Source organism: Mus pahari, chromosome 12 (assembly GCF_900095145.1).
Source record: "Mus pahari chromosome 12, PAHARI_EIJ_v1.1, whole genome shotgun sequence".
In the NCBI taxonomy this organism is placed as follows: Eukaryota; Metazoa; Chordata; class Mammalia; order Rodentia; family Muridae; genus Mus; species Mus pahari.
Window position 1 is genome coordinate 27116930 of NC_034601.1, and position 9375 is coordinate 27126304.

Consider the following 9375-nt stretch of genomic DNA (forward strand, 5'->3'; position numbering starts at 1 on the left):
AGGCAGGTGGATTTCTGAGTTCGAGGCCAGCCTGGTCTACAAAGTGAGTTCCAGGACAGCCAGGGCTACACAGAGAAACCCTGTCTCGAAAAACCAAACCAAACCAAACCAAACAAGACAGAGTCAACATTCACCACACGCTCCTGACCATGTAAAGAGTCAAGACAATATGAACAACAGCAAAAAAAATACCAGTCAACAGCAAGAGGCCGGCATGGACCTGCTGCTTCTGTCTCGTCATGTGAATGTACAGTGCTACCTTTAGATCTGATCAGCAAGAAAGTCACTACCAGGTGTGGCCTCTTGGGGAGGTGGGAGTTTTGTTTTGTTTTTATTATTAATTACCTATTTGTCTACTCAACACAAGCTAGGGTCACATGGGAGGAGGCAACTTCAACTGAGAAAATGCCTACAACACACTGGCCTGTGGACCAGTCTTTCTTTCTTTCTTTCTTTCTTTTTTTTTTTTTTTTTTTTAAGATTTATTTATTTATTATATGTAAGTACACTGTAGCTGTCTTCAGACACTCCAGAAGAGGGAAACAGATCTTGTTACGGATGGTTATGAGCCACCATGTGGTTGCTGGGATTTGAACTCTGGACTTTTGGAAGAGCAGTCGGGTGCTCTTACCCACTGAGCCATCTCACCAGCCCCGGACCAGTCTTTCTTAACTGATGATTGACAGGAGAGGGCCAGCCTACTGTGGCGGTGCCATCCCTAGGCAGCTGTACAGGACAGCAAACTGTGCAAGCCATGGGGAGCAAGCCAGTAAGCGGAGCTCTTCTAGGGTCTCCGCTTCAGTTCCTGCCTCCAGGTTCCTGCACTGACGTCCCTCAGTGATGGACTGTGACCTGAGAGTTGAAAGTTGACATAAACCCTTCCCTCCCCATGTGGCTTTGGGTTCACAGTGTTTAATCACAGCACTAGAAACCCTAACGTAAGACATACTTCAACCTTGTACCTCCAGAAACAGGAGCCAGAGCAAACCTCTTATCTTTATGATATTATGAAATGGAAGGGCAAGTATACCTTCAAAGTCATAAAAGGGACTGGAGAGGTGACTCATAGATTAAGAGCTTTTGTTGCTCATACAGAGGACCAGGGGTTAATATATATATATTTATTTATTTATTTATTTATTTACTACGTGTAAGTACACTGTAGCTGTCTTCAGACACTCCAGAAGAGGGCATCAGATTTCCTTACGGATGGTTGTGAGCCACCATGTGGTTGCTGGGATTTGAACTCAGGACCTTTGGAAGAGCAGTCAGCGCTCTTAACCACTGAACCATTTCACCAGCCCCCAGGGGTTGATTCTTAGCACCCACATGGTGGCTCACTACTGTCTGTGATGCCAGTTTTGGGGTATCCAACCATCGCTATCCATCTTATGTCCTCCATGGATACCAAGCATGCATGTGGTACACACACACACACACACACAGGCAAAACATACATAGAATAAATAAATCTAATAAATTTAATGTATCTGTAAATATACCTAACATGTCCAAGGATTTAAAGATAAGCAGAGCCGGGCGCTGCGGCGCATGCCTTTAATCCCAGCACTTGGGAAGCAGAGGCAGGCGGATTTCTGAGTTCGAGGCCAACCTGGTCTACAGAGTGAGTTCCAGGAGAGCCAGGGCTATACAGAGAAACCCTGTCTCCCCCCACCCCCCCCCAAAAAAAAAGATAAGCAGAAACTTAATGAGGGAAAGGGAAGTGTTTTTGATAATTATTTATTTTGTGTGTGTGTATATATATATGTGCGGGTATGCCCTTGCCAGGGCTAACATGTGGAGGTCACAAGACAACTCGTGGGAGTCAGCACTCTCCTTCCACCATGTTAGTCCTGGGGCAAGCACCTTTACCTGCTGCGCCATTTCACTGCCCAGATATGTTTGCTTTTCATTTTTTAAAGACTTGACTGTAACTTCAAAAGACGTAAAGTAAAATTTCTGAATACCTAATTAAAAGCAATTAAAGGCTGAATCATGAGAGACCAAGGAGTCAGAGACAGAGAGAGAAAAGTGTGAAGCTGGAGCACGAAAAAAGACTAGGGCTGGAGAGATGGCTCAGTGGTTAAGGGCACTGACTGCTCTGCCAGAGGTCCTGAGTTCAATTCCCAGCAACCACATAGTGGCTTACAACCATCTGTAATGGGATCTGATGCCCTCTTCTGGAGTGTCTGAAGACAGCTACTACAGTGTACTCATATAAGTGAAATAAATACATCTAAATAAATAAATAAATAAATCTTTAAAAGAAGAAGGAAAGGAAGAGGAGGAAGAGGAGGTAGAAGAGAAGCAGAAGGAGAAGGAGGAGAAGAAAAACTGGTAGCGAAGAAGGAATGGAAGCAGTAAACTGGAATAGCATACAATCTAGTAACTACTTAAATGGTAAATAAACCACATTCATAAACCAGGCTGACCTCAAACTCAGAGATCCGCCTGCCTTTGCCTCCAAAGTGTTGTGGTTAAATGTGTATGCCACCACTGCAGGCTAGTCTTTCATTTCTTAATTTAAGAGTCTATGCATTAGGAATATTATTAACATGGCAAGAAGTAATCTTTTTAAATGGCAAGATAATTAATATTAAAACTAAAAGCAAAATAAGCCAGGAATCACAGTATATCCATGTAATTCCAACAGTTGGAACGCTAAGTCGGATCAACATAAGTTCCAAGCCAACTTGACCTACACAGCAATACTTCGTCTTAAGAAAAAAAATTTAAAAAAAATGAAAACATATAAAATTAAGTAAAATTACACATATATATGTACACAGTAAGCAATTATTAATCCACTGTTATTTTAATAATTTAATCACTTCAAAGTATGAACCACATATGACAATTCTGTTACTCTGTAACTTTAAGAAAGCCAGGCTCAGTGGCATACATCTGTAATCCAGCCCTAGGGTAGATGAGAGGAGGATCAAGAGTTCAAGGTTATCCCAAGCTACATGGCAAATTTGAGGCCAGTCTGGGCTATATGAGACCATGTCTCAAAACAAACAAGCAGGGAAAAAAAAAAAAAAAAAGGAAACAAATGTTCAGTTTATCCATATTTCAACTATCAATTTCTTGCTGTAAATTATTAGGCAGTAGTTTAATTTAAGTAGAAATCAGTGGACAACCTACCTGTGGAAACCATCTTTCAAAAATTCTTGCCTTAAAATAATTTCAGAACAAGTGGCCCTTACACCTATAAAAATCAAGACATTACAAATGAAAATATACACAGGGAGAGAAATCTTAAATAGTTAGAAAATAACTACTATAGTAGGCTTTACTTGCTAGAAAAGTCTAACCACCTAACAGTGCAAGGTAAAAACTTAAATGTACGCAGGTTGAGCTCCATCGAGATCTACTTCTGGCAGTACACCATTGAGGTTGAGAATCTCTGCCACTGGGGTCGGCTTGTCAGCTTTCCGTGATGTAATAGCTGCGCCTCTGAGGAAGACCAGGCCTCTCTGTGGCTGTCCTAGGCATTTAATACATGTAGAAGCAGTCAAAAAAGTGCTCCACACACAAAGGACTTTGTTCATGTGATCTTAAGACATGATCCTGGCTCACCAAATCATGTCTGATATGTGATACAGCAACATCTGTCTTCTTATGTCCATGTCTACAAGTCTGGGAAGATTGTACACTGATACTTTGTGAAGATGTTGGGAGAGGCTTTAAAAAAAAAAAAAAAGGCAAGAAAATGAGGGGCACATGAAGATTCAATAAGTTCACTTACACACTTGGAATAAGCAGAAATTTTCATAAAATAATTCACTAAAACTATTACTACTCAGTGACTAAAAATTCAGGACTGGCGAGATGGCATCATCTTTGGTCCCAGCACTCAGCTTGATCTACATACCAAGTTCCAAGAAAGACCATTTCTCAAGTATCAACTATTAAGAAACAAACCAACCCTAAAGTAGCCAGGTACCCTGCTCTAAAACACTGGCTAGAAATGTGTGGGAAGAACATTAGAGTGTGAATCACTGATAAACCTGTTTCTCCTGGCTCTGTGAAGCCCAGGAGAGTAAATAGTTGGGAGACGCTTGAGGGTCCTACCAACAATATAAAAGCGAGTCAACAGTTGCTGGGGGCAAACTGCAGAGAAAAAGAGATGGGGGGGGGGGGAATCTAGTGTTAGGATTTAAGAGCTGTCTGGAAGTCGCTTAGTGAGCTCCAAGGTTGCAGTTTTCAGGAGTCACCCATTTTATCTTTCTACTGATGCAGCTTCTTTTGAGTTATCTTTGCTTCTAGTAAGTAACCCCTCACCCATATTTCTAATAGTAGCCCCAATAAAAAATTCATTGGTTGGTTTACCAAACTGTACACTGATGCAAAGGTTACCTTTCTGGAGTGAGCAGATTGTGTGTGTGTGTGCGTGCGTGTGTCCCTGGGAAGTGTGTGTGTGTGTGTGTGTGTGTGATGTGTGTTGTGTGCGTGTGTGCGCCTGTGTTTCCCTGGGAAGTATGTCACACAGCACATCACCTCACCCCTTCTCCCGTACACGCAGTTTGGGCATTCTCACACTTTGCTGGATGCCGAGGTCAGCATAAAGGATCTTCAGAGGAACCCAAGATACTTCCCAAGCATCCCAAGATACTTCGAGGCTTCCTGTACTTGTTTAGTACTTTGGTCACACAGCGTGGCCAGTCTCGCCTTGGAAAGACAAAGCCCGGCTCTGAAGCCCGGGATGTAACCCCATCACGAGGAGGGAAGGGCGCACAGGGCCTTTGTTGCTAACTTCCTCCGGCCTCGGGTACCCCAGGCGCCGCGGGTGCTCCCCACCTTCGCCCCAGCTCCGCACACATTTCGCTCAGCCCCCTGACCTTTACCAGCGCTGAAAGGGGCGTCGCTGAAGTCCGCGGCGAGCCTGCCGACTAGCCAGGCTGCCCAAAGGAGCAGCCAGGCCACAGCGCCGGCAGCCAGGACGCCAGAGCCCGACGCCCGAGAGGGGCGCTCGGGGCAAGCTGCGGTCACGGAAGGAATCTGAGCACGCCGAGCGTGCGCTCACCTTCCCCGGTGACCCGGACAGAACACGTCCACACTAGGATCACCCTACAACTCCAGATTCCCGAGAGGCCACCCTCTGGCCCCGCCCCTCGTCATCCCCCGCCGGGGCGGGGCGAGAGGCTGCGCAAGCGCAAGCCGAGCGCCCTCTGTTGCCTTAGGAACGATCCTCGCGGCGCCCAGGCGGGCCTCTGGACCGGGCGAGCTGTCTTAGGACCGCACTCCCCGCGCTCAGCCCCGCTTCCTGTCCACAACCGGATGCGTGCGGGCTGGGCCCCCTGCCTCTGAGTTCACCCCATGGTTACTCCTGTAGGCTATGGCTGTCGCCGTTTCCTGCAGTGTCAGGCTTCACCTCGCCTCAAAGTCGACCTAAGCGCTCCTCTGTGCAGTGCGGTAGGATGGGAACCACCCCCTCACTGCTGTTCAGATGTGCACTTCCTGTACTTCTTCGAGGGTAAGAAGGGTCGCGGAAGGTAGGAAGGGTCGCCTTGCGACCTTGTGAGGACAGGAATCGGGAACTCTGTATTCCCTGCGGTGCTGTGGGGAACAAATCCCTGATAGGAAAAGTATATCAGTTAAAAGTACATTACGTAAATGTGATGTCATTCCTCCCAATTGCTGAATGCGTTAGCTGACTTAAGAGAGTGCTGGTGCTGAACGGCGGATCAGAAGCTTATGAGGTCTCAAAAGTGGGAGGATAGTGTAATAGAGCACTACAAACATGCTATTAAGAAATACGGACAAAAAAAAAAAAGCCAGGCAGTGGTGGTGCATGCTTTTAATCTCAGCACTGGGGAAGCAGAGGTGGTCAGATCTCTTGAGTTTGAGGCCAGCCTGGTCTACAGAGTGAGTCCAGGGCAGTGAGTGCTTCACAGAGAAATCCTGACTTGAAACAACAACAATAATAACAACAATAATAATAAATTAAAAGAAAAACTCTGTAGTCAAGACCTTACGTTATTATGGACTCTATTCACAAGTGTGGCCCTTTGCTTGTGTTTGTAGACCATATAGTGTCTGGAAAGTTTACTGACATCACACTCTAGTAAGGTGAACTGGGAATAGTGTCTGGGCATTGGCTCAGGTCAAAGGCAAAGCCCAGCAGTGTGAAAGGCTGCTCTTTATTATGGCTGACCTCATAGGAGTAAAAATCTCACATCTGTCAGTAGTGGTGAGAATACAGACTGTGATCCTATATGATAAATCTACGTAGCAACCATAAAATTTGCATTTTAATACAGGAAACCGTATGTATGAGATAAAACTAAACTGTAGTCTATATATGTATTTATATTTATGTATATATGTATGTGACATACATATAACTAGAAAAAAGAATAGAAGTTAGATGATCATTTCATTTTCTCATTCTCTCACTTTTATTCCTATTTTTCTATGAGGAACAAATATGATGTTAATTTCTTACACAGTGTACGTATAGTTGACCTCCTACAGAACTAAGTTCATGGTGATATGACCTTATGCTACCTTACCTCAACCATTTCAACATTGCAGATCATAGCCACTATGTGATTGTAAGAATATAAGCAGTTCTTATAATTGAGTGTACTTTGCCACTGAGAGTAGAGATGGAAAGAGAGCAGGAAGTATTAATCTGAAAATATCTGGGTTTCTTTTTTTTTTTTTTTTAAAGATTTATTTATTATATGTAAGTACACTGTAGCTGTCTTCAGATACTCCAGAAGAGATCTTGTTATGGATCTTGTTATGAGCCACCATGTGGTTGCTGGGATTTGAACTCCGGACCTTCGGAAGAGCAGTCGAGTGCTCTTACCCACTGAGCCATCTCACTATCCCCCCCTTTTTTTTTAAAGATTTATTATTATTCATAAGTATGCTGTAGCTGTCTTCTGACACACCAGAGGAGGGCGTCAGATCTCATTATGGGTGGTTGTTTGCCACCATGTGGTTGCTGGGATTTGAACTTGGGACCTTCGGAAGAGCAGTCAGTGCTCTTAACCACTTAGCCATCTCGCCAGCCCAATATCTGGGTTTCTTTTTCTTTCTTTCTTTCTTTTTTTTTTTTAATCAGAGCTGAGGACCAAACCCAGGGCCTTGGGCTTGCTAGGCAAGCGCTTTACCACTGAGCTAAATCCCCAACCCCAATATCTGGGTTTCTTATACCTGGGAAAAATACCATAGTAGGACAAATGAGCTGAAGTAAAAGCCACACAAACATTACTGTTTTAAATGTGGAGAGGCTGATTATCTACACACACACACACACACACACACACACACACACACACATTTTTCTTTCTTGAGAGGTAAGGGAACAGAGTTCTCAAGCAGCTGTCCTGAAACCCGGCAGTCCTGCTGTTTGGCCTTCTGAATTCCGGGATTACAGGTATAAAGCGCGATGCTTGTTCAGATCTGCCATTTTAGCTATTGATCCTTATGTTATCGCCGGTGAGCTGGCTGGGGTCATTTTGCTCTAGCTGGATAGAAATCCTGAGTAGGAGAAATTCCCAGGCCCTTGAGTGTCCAAGGGCTGGACTAGCACACTAGATGATGACAGTTCCAAACACTGAGAGGTAGGGGCTTGGGGCTCCTGATTTAGACGCTAATGCCGGATGGCTCTGGGTGCTCAGGTTGGATGCTATTGGCATCCATTTGGCAAGCATTTGCCAGATACTGTAATGCCCAGTGTCCAGCAGTTGTGAGTGCCACCAGAAGACTATCTGCTGGACTACAGCTCCTGGGGGCCTTGAATGTTGAGACACTCCATTCCTACAATGGCCAGTAGTGTCGCTTAAGGTCCAAAAACCTCCTGAAACTCTTCAGCACCTAGTTCTCATACCTTCTGCTGCCTCTACTCCAGTGTTTCCACTTTGGTTACTTCCTCTCTGGGACCTTTTGTTGCCCTCTCAGGGCTTCAGCTGCTACTGTCAGGATGGCAGCTGCTACCAGTGTGCCAGTTTTACCATGTCTTCTTCCATGTGCTGATAGCTCAGTCTGGTCTGCTAACACTAACGATCAAAAGCAAGAAAGAAAAGGCCTCTTGAATGAGCCTTTTCATGAGCCTCATGTTGTAACATATAACACCTGGAGCTGCACAATGAGGGTGTGTCCGGGTGACTCCGGAAGCGAGCAGCCAGATGCGAGGCAAGGATGTTTGTAGCAATCATGACACAACCCTTCATGCAGAGGGAGACTGTGGTCTGCATCACAGTCCTGCTGCGGAGCCACCATGATGACTGCCCCTCTGTCTAGGGTGAGAGCAGAAGGGTTACTAATGCTCACAGAGGCCCCTGCTCAGCATGCTGCTCTCTAAGGCCTGTGCAGGCTGGTGGAGCCCTCGTAGAGATGGCGGTCTTCAACGGTGAGGCTATAGTATCCTCAGAGAGACAGAAATAGAGAAAGGAAATCAGAATCTGGACAGTTAGGGCCTGTGAAAATGTTGCCCTGCATGGTCTCAAAGAAGCCTCAACACAAACTAACAATTCTAGCAACAGTTAACAGCACTTCATATTATTTAACAATGGGTAACAGCATTTAACTCCTGCCCCAACGCCCCAGGATAGTATGTAGCAACGGTTCTTGTATTAATACACAGCATTGAACAAGATTGTCCTTATTATGTTCCAGACTTGTACTAAGTGCTTAATGAAAATGGACACACTTCCTGCCTTCCTAGAGCAAACAGACTAATGGGGAAGATACATGGTAAGTAGGAATAACCTCTTGATAAATAAAAGAACTGGTGGGTCTAGGCAGTGGTGACGCACACCTTTAACCCCAGCACTCGGGAGGCAGAGGCAGGTGGATCTCTTTAAGTTTGAGGTCAGCCTGGTCTACAGAGTTCCAGGACAACCAGAGCTACACAGAGAAACCCTATCTTGAAAAAAAAAAAAAAAAAGAAAGAAAAAGGAAAAAAAGAAAGAATTTGAAAAGCACAAGGCAATTAGATCTGGTCTAGTGGACTTCTCAACACTAAATGTTTATAAAATCAAAAGTGCTGGGCGTAGCCAGTGCAGTGCTTGCCTTCTGTGCAGGAAGCCCTGGGTTCCATCTAGAGCAACCCCTAAACCAAGGTTAGTAACATGCTGTAATTCTAACACTGGCAAGTAGAGACAGGGGGATCAGAAATCCAGGGTCATCCTCCACTCCATAACAAGTTCAAAGCCAATCTGGGCTACATGAGATTCTGTCTGGTAAAAGGAAAAAGTTTAAAGGAACATATACCAAGAGGCTGAATCAGAAATCCTTTAGCTGAAACATCAAAATTATTCCGAAGCCGGGCGTGGTGGCGCACGCCTTTAATCCCAGCACTCGGGAGGCAGAGGCAGGCGGATTTCTGAGTTCGAGGCCAGCCTGGTCTACCAAGTGAGT

General features: G+C 45.0%; 1 protein-coding gene across 2 annotated transcripts in view; it reads right to left on the minus strand.

The window, feature by feature from the left end:
* Pigx (phosphatidylinositol glycan anchor biosynthesis class X) overlaps positions 1 to 5100 on the minus strand; it is a 14981-nt gene extending 9881 nt beyond the window's left edge. Inside the window, exons 1-2 of one of the 2 annotated variants that reach the window (XM_021209706.2) lie at positions 4848 to 5100; positions 3145 to 3208 (exon numbers count right to left, since the gene is read on the minus strand). The gene's annotated coding sequence lies outside the window, so the exon portion shown is untranslated. Of the gene's footprint in view, positions 1 to 3144; positions 3209 to 4841 lie in introns of both variants that reach the window. The other variant, XM_021209705.2, reaches the window with a different exon arrangement.
* Positions 5101 to 9375: the final 4275 nt, after the last annotated feature.